Genomic DNA, 13,520 nt, shown 5'->3' on the forward strand with positions numbered 1-13,520 from the left:
TCTCCCTTCCCCCCTGCCCTCTCCTCTCGCCCCACTCTGTGAGTCCTTCTGCCTGTGGCCTCCCAGAAATCCAGAGACAAAGCCAGGCCTTGTGAGGAGCAGAGCAGAGTAGGATGATGACTGGCTAACACGCAATACAGAGGAGGTCTCTGTATCAACCAATGCATGACTTCCACTAACGCATCAATGAATAACGATGTGTCTGTGTGATAACCCCACCCACTCCCAGTCCTGAGGAACATTCTTCATCTATTATGGCCATGGTAATTTCCATCCATCCCTTCTCTCCATCTTCCCTCTTCTCTCCATCCCTCCATCTCCCATCTTCCCTCCTCTCTCTATCTTTCCTCCTCTCTCCATCTGCTCTCCATCTCCTCTCCATCTCCCCTTCTCTCTCCATCTCCCCTCTGCTCTCTAACTTCTCTCCTCTCTCCATCTTCCCTCCTCTCTCCATCTTCCCTCCTCTCTCCATCCCTCCTTCTCTCTATCTTCCCTCCTCTCTCCATCTTCCCTCCTATCTCCATCTTCCCTTCTCTCTCCATCTTTCTCTGGTCTCTCTGTTTCAGACAATACTGGACAATCACATAATTTCCTAAATATTTACATGGTAGTGGCCCAAATCCAATCCCATGACTCACATTAATACCAGGTGCAGACTGAGTCCAAGATTCAATTTATATGCACGTGGTAGTGGCCCAAATCCAATCACACGACTCTCTCTCTCTCTCTCTCTCTCTCTCTCTCTCTGTCTCTCATACTAGTCTCATTCAATATTCCACTATCCTTCAACTTTAATTAAAGAAGAGAACAAATGATGTCTGCGTTCCAAATGACAGCCTATTCCCCTGTTGTCTCTGGTCTAAAGTAGTGTACTATAGAGGGACTAAAGTAGTGTATTATAGAGGGACTAAAGTAGTGTACTATAGAGGGACTAAAGTAGTGTACTATAGAGGGACTAAAGTAGTGTACTATAGAGGGACTAAAGTAGTGTACTATAGAGGGACTAAAGTGGTGTACTATAGAGGGACTAAAGTAGTGTACTATAGAGGGACTAAAGTAGTGTACTATAGAGGGACTAAAGTGGTGTACTATAGAGGGACTAAAGTAGTGTACTATAGAGGGACTAAAGTAGTGTACTATAGAGGGACTAAAGTAGTGTACTATAGAGGGACTAAAGTAGTGTACTATAGAGGGACTAAAGTGGTGTACTATAGAGGGACTAAAGTAGTGTACTATAGAGGGACTAAAGTGGTGTACTTCAGAGGGAACATGGTGTTTTCTGATGACGTTGTACACAGAATGACCTCATTTGCACCGGGGTCACACACAGACACACACACACACACACACACACACACACACACACACACACACACACCAACCCTACCCCCCTCCCTAGAAATTTACATTTGTATGCATCTGCCGAGCTGCGCTGATTGGACAGAAAGTGATAGATGGGAGTCACAAAGGGTTTGTGTCATCCATAGGTCACACATACATTAGAACAAATGCGTTGTAACCACGCGTTACCACACAATACCACACGTCACCACGCAATACCACGCAATACCACACAATACCACGCGTCACCACACAGTACCACACAATACCACGCAATACCACGCAATACCACGCAATACCACGCAATACCACGCAATACCACGCAATACCACGCGTCACCACACGTCACCACAATACTACACAATACTACACAATACTACGCGTCAGCCTGTCTTTGAGGGTCAGGGTCAGGGTTCAGCCTGTCTGTTAGGGTCAGGGTTAGGGTCAGCCTGTCGGTCATGGTCAGGGTTCAGGGTTCAGTGTCAGGGTTAGGCTCAGCCTGTCTGTCATGGTCAGGGTTCAGGGTCAGGGTCAGGGTCAGGGTTCAGGTAAAATGGATAAGAGAACAACCACTTGCTTTTGTTCATAGTCAGCAGCCAGCTAACGTCTAACCCCATTTTCTGTCGTGTGTGTGTGAGAGAGACAGAGAGAGAGAGGGAGACAGAGAGAGAGAGAGACAGAGAGAGAGAGATACAGAGAGAGAGTGAGAGAGAGAGTGAGAGAGAGAGACACAGTGAGAGAGAGAGAGAGAGACACACAGAGAGAGAGACACAGAGAAACAGAGAGAGAGAGACAGAGAGAGACAGAGAGAGACACAGAGAGACAGAGAGAGAGAGACACACAGAGAGAGAGAGTGAAAGAGAGTGTGCCGTGTCTCTTTTTTCTTTCTGACAACCATCTCCTCTTAACAGAGATTAAAGTTACATTGTGTGGATTTGAAAAACAACAACACGTCAGCCACACCACTTGTTTAGGTAAACAGCTGTGGGACGGGGTTGGAGAAATATAAGCGCACATTAAGTTACATTAAATGACTGACAGTCCTTGACTTCCGCATTACAATTTTCACTTGTATTATTCATTTTATTATTATTATTATTATAACTAATCTATATTGTTTGTACATTTGATTGTTTGTACCAATGGAGTAAAACAAACACATGTTTTGATCACAGTAAAGACAGACAGTTGTGCTAAGCTCATACATCATTTATAAGTTATATTCTGACTGTAAGTCACTCTGAATACTAGAATTGAAGGAACCATTGAACAGCTTTCCAGAACCCAGTCTTTGTCTTTAAGGAAACAAGCCATTTGACCTAGATCTGGTGGGAGTAGTTGTGCAGTAGAGATGAGAGAGCCCTGTCTGTGTTCAACTGCATTATTCAGTGGACTCTAACACTAGATTGGTTTGAGGGGAGGAGGGACAGTAGACTATAACACAAGATTGTTTCTTCTTCTCTAGTCTTGTTGTGTTTCCTGTAAAATGGACGCCCACGTGAATCACATCCTCAGAGAGGAAAAATCCTAACTTTGAGATAAATGATATATTGGAGATAATATACAACAATTACTTGAAACAATTGAACATTATGAAACATCAAAGATACCAGGCTTGGTCTTCATAGCAGATTTTGAAAAGGCGTTTGATAAAGTACGACTAGAAATTATAAATTATATATAAATGCCTGGATTGCTTTAATTTTGATGAATCTCTTATAAAATGGGTTAAAGATATTTTAAGAGGAGCAAAACAAGGCTGTCCGTTGTCTCCATATCTATTTATTATGGCCATTAAAATTAGATCAAACAAGATCATCAAGGTTTTTGAAATACAGGGGATAAAAACAAAAAAGTGCCGATAACTCAAGTTTTCGCCAAACCCTGGATCGCTGCACGGTCTCATTGAAGATCTTGATCACTTTTCTGGCCTCTCTGAACAAAAACCTAATTATGACAAGTGTACCATATTACTTATTGGTTAATTAAAAGACACAGTGTTTACACTACCTTGTAGTTTACCAATACAATTATGGTGAAGTAGACATAGTTAGTATTCACATCTCAAAAAAAATAAATGAACTCACCACAATTAATTTCAAAAGAAAAGTTTGCAAAGATAGATAAGATTCTGCAACCAAGGAGAGGTAAATACGTGTCTATTTATGGAAAATGCACATTGATTAACTCTTTGGCCCTATCACGGCGAAAAGGGATCCGTAACAGGTAGAGTGTCTTCTATGGGAAGAGTGTCTTCTATATACTTACTTACCAATGTCGCTGCCTACTCCAGACGACTCATTTTCTAAATAATATGAGCAAAAATACATTTCATTTTAAAAGGAATGCAAGGACAGACTAAATTAAAAGTGCCTATTTATATAATGAATTTGAGTTTGGGGGGGCTAAAGTGATTAAATATTAAAGCTTTAAACCTCTCACTAAAAGCTTCACTCGTACATAAATTATACTTAAACCCCAAATGGTTCTCCAGTAGATTATTAAGAAAGGCTCGTCCTTTGTTAAAAAATTGTGTTTTTGCCTTCATACAGATTACAACTTCTCATTTCCGACTAATTGAAAATGATATGTTGTTTAAAGTGTTGCCCTTATTAAACAAGCTATTCAAAGCTGGTTACAATTTCAGTTTTATCCTCCAGAAAAGGTAGAACAAATATTACAACAAATGTTAAATGTTAAACTCAAATATACTGATTAATAAAAAAAATAATTATTTATGGATATATATATTTTTTAAATGTTTATTATTATATTTATAATATGATGAAAATAGACTGTGGAGTTATATACATAAATATTGCAAATATTTAGGAATGTTTACTCAATCCAAACTTATAACCAACTGTGTGCAGCATTACCACAAAAATGGACGAGCAAAAGTGAGAAGGTAGTGAACTTGTTTCCACAAAGTCGATTTAAAGGAGTTGTCATAATGTCACGGTCGTCATATGGAGGAGACCAAGGCACCGCGTGGGAAGCGTACATACTTCTTTATTAAAGAAAGAACACTGAACAAACTATACAAAACAACAAAACGAACCGTGAAGCTAATATGGCTAGTGCAGACAGGCAACTAAACATAGAATAAGAACCCACAAAAATATCCAAGGAATATGGCTACCTAAATATGGTCCCCAATCAGAGACAATGATAAACAGCTGCCTCTGATTGAGAACCAATCCCGGCAACTATAGACATATAAACACCTATATTTACAAAAACAACAACAAGACAATACAAAACTAAACAAACCCCCCTTGTCACACCCTGACCTAACCAAAACAATAAAGAAAACAAAGATAACTAAGATCAGTGCGTGACACATAAATATAAATATATACCAGTTTAATTTGAGAAAAACAACTGTTGACAGCTGCGCCATACAGGTTTCAAATTAAATGGGAAGAGATTTTCGATGTACTGATTCCATGGCACATGGTTTATGAACTGGTACAAACAACAACACTTGGGTCAACACTTTGAGTTTTCCTATATAAATTATTATACAAAATTCTTGCCTCCAACAGAATGCTAAATACACTACCGTTCAAATGTTTGGGGTCACTTAGAAATGTCTTCTTTTTTTAAGAAAAGTAACTTGGCCACTCAGGAACATTCACTGTCTTGAAGATTTGTGTGGACTCCAGTGTAGATTTGGCCTTGTGTTTTAGGTTATTGTCCTGCTGAACGGTGAATTAATGTCCCAGTGCCTATTGGAAAGCAGAGGTTTTCCTCTAGGATTTTTTGCCAGTGCTGAGCTCCATAACTTGTATTTTTTATCCTGAAAAACTCCTCAGTCCTTAATAGCCACAACTACGCTTGAAAATATGAAGAGTGGTACTCAGTAATATGTTGAATAGGATTTTCCCCGAACATAACACTTTGTACTAATATGTAATTGCTTTGTCACATTTTTTTGGCAGTGTAACGTTAGTCCTTTGTTGCAAACAGGAGGCATGTTTACAGCAAGAATATGATGTTTTTATGTTTTTTTACCTTTATTTAACTAGGCAAGTCAGTTAAGAACAAATTCTAATTTTCAATGATGGCCTTGGAACAGTGGGTTAACTGCCTGTTCAGGGGCAGAACGACAGATTTTGTACCTTGTCAGCTCGGGGATTTGAAATTGCAACCTTTTGGTTAATAGTCCAATGCTCTAACCACTAGGCTACCCTGGCGCCTCTACACTCTAACCACTAGGCTACCCTGACGCCTCTACACTCTAACCACTAGGCTACCCTGTCGCCTCTACACTCTAACCACTAGGCTACCCTGCCGCCCCTACACTCTAACCACTAGGCTACACTGCCGCCACAGTACAGGCATCCTTCTCTGTCAATTAGTATTTTGGAGTAACTACAATGTCGTTGATCCCATCCTCAGTGTTCTCCTATCACAGCCATTAAACTATGTAACTGTTTTAAAGTCATCATTGGCCTCATGTGAAATTAGCAGGTTCCTTTCTCTCTGGCAACTGAGTTAGGAAGGACGCCTGTATCTTTGTAGTGACTGGGTTTATTGATACACCATCCAAACGGTAAATAACTTCACCAAAGCTCAAAGGGAAATTCACTGCTCAACGGAGGGAATTTACAGATACTTGTATGTGTGGAGTACAGAGATGTCATTTGTAGACAAACAAATAACGTTAAATACTATTATTGCACACAGTGAGAGTCCAATCAACTTACTTTGTGACTTGCACATTTTTACTTCTAAACTTATTTAGGATTGCCATAACAAAGGTGTTGAATACTCAATATTAGGAAGGTGTCCTTAATGTTTTGTTCACTCAGTATATGCGTTCAGAGTAGCTTCCCCAAACACTGCCAAGATTCAACGTGACAATTCAGTAATAGTGCACTATCCTTAAGAACTTCTCTTCTCATTTAGATGGTCATAGACCTGCCCCCTCATATCCAAAATAATTACTATTACAAGTAATGGTAACACTTTACTGCATTATACCTGCAGGCTTTACGTGTAGTGTTATCCCAGTGATATATCTCAGATTGCACTCTACCAAGTTTTGCTCTACACACGTCATAAAGCTCCGTATGCACAAGGGATTTTCTCCATTTGTTCCCTGAGGTAAGTCATTAACCTGTAAGCCTCAAATCTGATGCCAGAGATAGAGAGAGATTTCTAGCAGCTTTCATTGCACCACGTTATCCCTGGGAGGCCTCAAAGGGCTTTGGAATGAAAACTTATCTTCCTTTAGCTTCTAGAGTTCTAGATCTCTGAAGTTCCAGCAGCTCTTCCTCTAGCTTTTAGAGCTCTAGATCTCTGAAGTTCCAGCAGCTCTTCCGCTAGCTTCTAGAGTTCTAGATCTCTGAAGTTCTGGCAGCTCTTCCTCTAGCTTCTAGAGTTCTAGATCTCTGAAGTTCCAGCAGCTCTTCCTTTAGCTTCTAGAGTTCTAGATCTCTGAAGTTCAAGCAGCTCTTCCGCTAGCTTCTAGAGTTCTAGATCTCTGAAGTTCCAGCATCTCTTCCTCTAGCTTCTAGAGTTCTAGATCTCTGAAGTTTCAGCATCTCTTCCACTAGCTTCTAGAGTTCTAGATCTCGGAAGTTCCAGCATCTCTTCCTCTCGCTTCTAGAGTTCTAGATCTCTGAAGTTCAAGCAGCTCTTCCGCTAGCTTCTGGAGTTCTAGATATCTGAAGTTCCAGCATCTCTTCCTCTAGCTTCTAGAGTTCTAGATCTCTGAAGTGTCAGCATCTCTTCCGCTAGCTTCTAGAGTTCTAGAGCTCCAGCATCTCTTCCTCTAGCTTCTAGAGTTCTAGATCTCTGAAGTTCAAGCAGCTCTTCCGCTAGCTTCTAGAGTTCTAGATATCTGAAGTTCCAGCATCTCTTCCTCTAGCTTCTAGAGTTCTAGATCTCTGAAGTTTCAGCATCTCTTCCGCTAGCTTCTAGAGTTCTAGAGCTCCAGCATCTCTTCCTCTAGCTTCTAGAGTTCTAGATCTCTGAAGTTCAAGCAGCTCTTCCGCTAGCTTCTAGAGTTCTAGATATCTGAAGTGTCAGCATCTCTTCCGCTAGCTTCTAGAGTTCTAGATCTCTGAAGTTTCAGCATCTCTTCTGCTAGCTTCTAGAGTTCTAGATCTCTGAAGTTCCAGCATCTCTTCCTCTAGCTTCTAGAGTTCTAGATCTCTGAAGTTTCAGCATCTCTTCCTCTAGCTTCTAGAGTTCTAGAGCTCTAGCATCTCTTCCTCTAGCTTCTAGAGTTCTAGAGCTCCAGCATCTCTTCCTCTAGCATCTAGCGTTCTTGAGCTCCAGCATCTCTTCCTCTAGCTTCTAGAGTTCTAGAACTCCAGCATCTCTTCCTCTAGTTACAAGAGTTCAAGAGCTCCAGCATCTCTTTCTCTAGCTTCTAGTTCTAGAGCTCCAGCATCTCTTCCTCTATCTTCTAGTTCTAGAGCTCCAGCATCTCATGGGCCTGGAGGTCTACTTCAACTTAGGCTACACACACACACTTCAACCATCACTTACACACTCATGCACTATACCCTCCATTTACATACCCTTCCCCTCACTTAGGCTACACACACACACACACACACACACACACACACACACACACACACACACACACACACACACACACACACACACACACACACACACACACACACACACACACACACACACACACTTCAACCCTCACTTACACAGTCATGCACTATACCCTCAATTTACACACCCTTCCCCTCACTTAGGCGAAAAAATCACACACTACCCCTTTCACTTACATTCGAACCGGGGAGAGGGACGGGCTTGAAGGCCAAAGAGGACTTGAGTGCAAGGGGTTTATTTCCTAAATGATCTGCGATAGCACAACGTCATGAAAGAAAGCTTGCTAAAGGTGTGTTTTCCTTCCATATCTAACAGTGACCGTATCCTATTCATGTTTTTTTAATGGAAAATGACAGAAATGCCATGTTTATAAAATAGCAGTTTAATAGATGTGTTTGGTAGATATAATTATATAATATAATATAATATAATTATGTCCGTATTGGTGAAAATAAATATATTACACAATCAGTTTTTTCCATTACGGAAATGTTTTCCTCTTTCTATCGTAAAATTGAATATTAAAATTGTAAAGGAAGACAGATGAAACGTTCGCACACAGCCTTGAAAGTTTACTTTAGTGTTGAGCAATTCGCAAACTGGCATAGTATCAACAAATACTCAAATATAAGAGAAGAAGAGAATACAATATTTAAAGTCAAGTGAGTGCAAATTGCATTTATTTTTAAAATGTATTTTACAGTGTATTATGGAAGAAAAAAAATGAAATGTTGTTTTAGCATCAGACATCAGGATCCAATGGTTAAAAGTACCTGGTAATTACTAGGCTGCATCAGAGAGAGAGACTTTATTCTTTATTCTTCAGAAACTTTTGTGAGTGTAATGTTTACTGTAATGGTGAGAGGGAGGGAGAGGGAGAGGGAGAGGGAGAGGGAGAGGGAGAGGGAGAGGGAGAGGGAGAGGGAGAGGGAGTGAGAGGGAGAGGGAGAGGGAGTGAGAGGGAGAGGGAGAGAGAGGGAGAGGGAGAGGAGAGGGAGAGGGAGAGGGAGAGGGAGAGGGAGAGGGAGAGGGAGAGGAGGGAGAGGGAGAGTGAGAGGGAGAGGGAGAGGGAGAGGGAGAGGGAGAGGGAGAGAGAGAGGGAGTGAGAGGGAGAGGGAGAGGGAGAGGGAGAGGGAGAGTGAGAGTGAGAGTGAGAGGGAGAGGGAGAGGGAGAGGGAGAGGGAGAGGGAGAGGGAGAGGGAGAGGGAGAGAGAGGGAGAGGGAGAGGAGAGGAGAGGGAGAGGGAGAGGGAGAGGGAGAGGGAGAGGGAGTGAGAGTGAGAGTGAGAGGGAGAGGGAGTGAGAGGGAGAGGGAGAGGGAGAGGGAGTGAGAGTGAGAGTGAGAGTGAGAGGGAGAGGGAGAGGGAGAGGGAGAGGGAGAGGGAGAGGGAGTGAGAGGGAGAGGGAGAGGGAGAGGAGAGGGAACAGAACAGCACGTTTCTCTCACTAATTAAAATGTGTCTGAGTATCAATTAAGACTGACCTAAATTCCTCTGGTCGATAGAACCAAAACCAACTGGGACGGTCTTATGTAAAAGAGACGTCGGCGTCATCGCAAATGACAGCCTAGTCCCTATTCCCTATGTAGTGCACTACTTTTGACCAAAGTCCTATAAGAACAGGGGCAGGAGGTAGCCTAGTGGTTAAGAGCATTGGGTCAATATTGGGCCAGGACACTTTTTAGAATTCCCAAGCGGACTAAAAATCTGTTGATGTGCCTTTGAGCAAGGCACTTAATTAACCCCCCAAAAACATGGTGCATGTTTTGGGGTTTTGCCATAGCACTACACAGCTGATTCAAATAATCAAAGCTGGATGATGAGTTGGTGGTCCCGAGGACTGAGTTTGAGAAACCCTGGGCTGGTTTGAAATATGTTGTTGTTGCTCTCATACTCTGGCACAGTGAGACAGAGGGACAATATGCCCATTCTTCAACAGTGACTAGCTTAGGACCACATCACTAACAGTTTGGCGTCTCTATTCTAGAATGCTAGTATACATTCTGCTGTAGACTCTTAGATGTTCACATTCTAGAATTATAATACATTATTCTGCTCTAGACTCTTAAATGTTCACATTCTAGAATTATAATACATTATTCTGCTGTAGACTCTTAGATGTTCACATTCTAGAATTATAATACATTATTCTGCTCTAGACTCTTAAATGTTCACATTCTAGAATTATAATACATTATTCTGCTGTAGACTCTTAGATGTTCACATTCTAGAATTATAATACATTATTCTGCTCTAGACACTTAAATGTTCACATTCTAGAATTATAATACATTATTCTCCTCTAGACTCTTAGATGTTCACATTCTAGAATTATAATACATTATTCTGCTGTAGACTCTTAAATGTTCACATTCTAGAATTATAATACATTATTCTGCTCTAGACTCTTAAATGTTCAGATTCTAGAATTATAATACATTATTCTGCTCTAGACTCTTACATGTTCACATTCTAGAATTATAATACAATATTCTGCTGTAGACTCTTAAATGTTCACATTCTAGAATAATACATTCTATTGCTGCAGTTTAGGCCGAACATTTTCTGACGTATAAACTGCAGCATCTCTTGAGAACATTTAAAAAAGTTTGAGAAAAGTTTTCAGCAAAGGAAACAGAGCTGAAAGGAGGGGGGGAGAGAGAGAGAGTGTTATTTGTAAATTATTGTTATGGCATTGAAAACTGTAACAAATGCAGATGATAATCATCTGCATTTGTTACAGTTTTCAATGCCATAACAATAATTTACAAATAACACTCTCTCTCTCTCCCCTACTCTCTCTCTCTCCTATCTTTAATCTTAACATGTGATACAGCGTATGACACCAGGAGTCAGTAGAGAAACAGAACAACAGTTTTAGTCTCTGAATCTTAGAAACCACATGGCAGGCCTCAAGCTGGTACCACTGTGACTACCCGCAAGGACGAGATCAATATCTCTTCTCAATGACTTGTCCCAAATGGCACCCTATGTCATACATAGTGTACTGCTTTTGACCAGAGCCTTATGGTCATTGTTCAAATATAGGGAATAAAATGACATTTGTGACGCAGACCGTAGTTGTTCCACCTCATAGCTACAGTATAGTACCACTGTAGGGCTCAACAGTCTCTGCGTGCTTTAAACTACAAACTGCTCAGTGCACTATGCCTATACAATTAGCTGTATATCTATCTTATCATTCTGTACAGAATAACTTCCTCCAAACTAATAATTTACTGGGGCCTTCCTCCAAACTAATAACTTACTGGGGCCTTCCTCCAAACTAATAACTTACTGGGGCCTTCCTCCAAACTAATAATTTACTGGGGCCTTCCTCCAAACTAATAACTTACTGGGGCCTTCCTCCAAACTAATAATTTACTGGGGCCTTCCTCCAAACTAATAATTTACTGGGGCCTTCCTCCAAACTAATAATTTACTGGGGCCTTCCTCCAAACTGATAACTTACTGGAGCCTTCCTCCAAACTGATAATTTACTGGGGCCTTCCTCCAAACTGATAACTTACTGGAGCCTTCCTCCAAACTGATAACTTACTGGAGCCTTCCTCCAAACTGATAACTTACTGGAGCCTTCCTCCAAACTAATAATTTACTGGGGCGTAACTTCAAGCTGATAACAGGATCAAACCCAGCAGCATTTGTATGTCTTGTTTGCCTGAGCTATGAATAGATTGGGTACTTTGAAATGTATGTGGTCACAACCCCACCCTCCTCCCCTCCAGATTAAACCCCCATATTACACTTCATCTCTCTCAGAGATTGTGTAACTAGAATGCTTTTTTATCCTGTTGGTTGATAGGTAGACTGTAACACACACACACACACACACACACCTCTCCATAGGCCTCGGAGTCTTTCACCGTAATCTCAGAACTCAGAAACACACACTGTGTGTGATGTCCATGCTAAGAGTTTCATAATAGACACTGCAAGCAAACATATCACCTCCTTTATACATTAATTCTGCTTTTACGTTTTTATTTTTTTTTTATTTCCAGAGGTTATTTGACGAAATCATGCCAATGATTTCCAAATAGCTTAGCTACAGAAGTATGTCTCTTCATATTAAAACACTGGCAGTGATGACATCTTCAGCATGCCGACTGAACATAGGGCTTATGGCTCGAGCTCTGACTGTGGGCCTAATCGCAAAGTGTTGTAAATATAAATAAATATCCAGCCTACAAAATGGGTAATTTTACAACTAACTGAAGTCCTACTTTTACAATAAACATAGATAGATTTAGGTCTACATTTTATAACGGAATCACAAACGCCATGATTTAGTAAGGTAGCCTATATAATAAACACAGCGTCAAATTAGGAGAACAAAGTGGGCCTAGCGTGTATAAATTAGTACTCTCTCCAAAACAGTCCATAATTGGATCAATGGGATTGTGATCAATTAGGCTTGGAGTTGAATGATGCAGAACGAGTGCTGACTGTCACGCAAACAGCAGAACGGCAACCGGGCGGTGGGACCTCGTGCTTCGCGGCTCCATCGTCTTTCAGACCCGCAGAACAATAGATACATCAAATCTCAATAAACTACTAATGTCTGTGAAATATACATGTCGGGAGTAGGGGCAGTGACACAACCAATGCCACGGAAAACCTCAGAAGGGGAATCGAGCGAGAGAGCAAGGTGTTCTGTAGCACGAGGATAGAATCACAGCTCCGCGACTTAACTTCGATACTTTCCCGTTGCTTTCCCAATTCTGAGCCAGTCAATCGCCTATCATAGACATAAGAGACACGCACGCAAACATATCACCTCGTAATACAATTCAAATGTAAAGAAAACACGTGCAGATGATACAATTCTTTCAAAACATGTAAACATGTTACGAAACCGTTTATCCTACTGCATTTATGTAACGATGTAAGCATGGTGCAGCTGCTCGGCGCGGTGACCGGTGGAATTGTTACATGGTCGTATGATCCTATGTCCGACAGTTCTTTGAAGTTGAGAAATACCGCGATTCTGTCGGGCGACAATGTCTTTTCACGTGTCAATATCAGAGCGAAAATATTTCAAAAGTGAGACACTTTACTGTGACACATCTCCGAGTCTGTATTCATTCGTATCGTACCCAAAGGTTGCAGAACAACTACATATTTACGCACAAATGTTTTTAAATAGTCAAGTCTTACCTTGCTTGGTATGTAAAAAAAAATCACTGGGAAATAGTCGCAGAAAATGATATATCCGAGGATGATGTCCACATTGTCGGAGAGCCTTCAACTGTAACAAATAATCCTGATGTCAGTGTACCAATTAACCAGAGAGAGGGAGGGAGCGGGGGTTGGGGAGAGAGAGAGAGAGAGAGAGAGAGAGAGAGAGAGAGAGAGAGAGAGAGAGAGAGAGAGAGGAGGGATGCAAGAGGCGACGGAGCTAAGTACTACCATATCCAATTACACTAGACAAATAAAAAGCTAAATAAATACAATGTCCAACCGGTATGGCCATCTGCTTATAGTCCATACACTTCACCGTGCCCTCAAAACGACGTTATAAACCGGATGACCTATAATAAATAGGCGCAGTAGTCGACTTCATATTCTATAC

General features: G+C 41.1%; 1 protein-coding gene across 3 annotated transcripts in view; it reads right to left on the minus strand.

Moving 5' to 3' along the window:
- Positions 1 to 13,216, minus strand: part of LOC135540425 (poly(rC)-binding protein 2-like) — a 193,142-nt gene extending 179,926 nt beyond the window's left edge. For all 3 annotated transcript variants that reach the window (XM_064967049.1, XM_064967048.1, XM_064967052.1), the window contains exon 1: positions 13,106 to 13,216. The gene's annotated coding sequence lies outside the window, so the exon portion shown is untranslated. The remainder of the gene's footprint in view (positions 1 to 13,105) is intronic.
- Between the last annotated feature and the right edge of the window lie 304 nt (positions 13,217 to 13,520).

The sequence above is a fragment of the Oncorhynchus masou genome, chromosome 5, assembly GCF_036934945.1.
Source record: "Oncorhynchus masou masou isolate Uvic2021 chromosome 5, UVic_Omas_1.1, whole genome shotgun sequence".
NCBI classification, from domain to species: domain Eukaryota; kingdom Metazoa; phylum Chordata; class Actinopteri; order Salmoniformes; family Salmonidae; genus Oncorhynchus; species Oncorhynchus masou.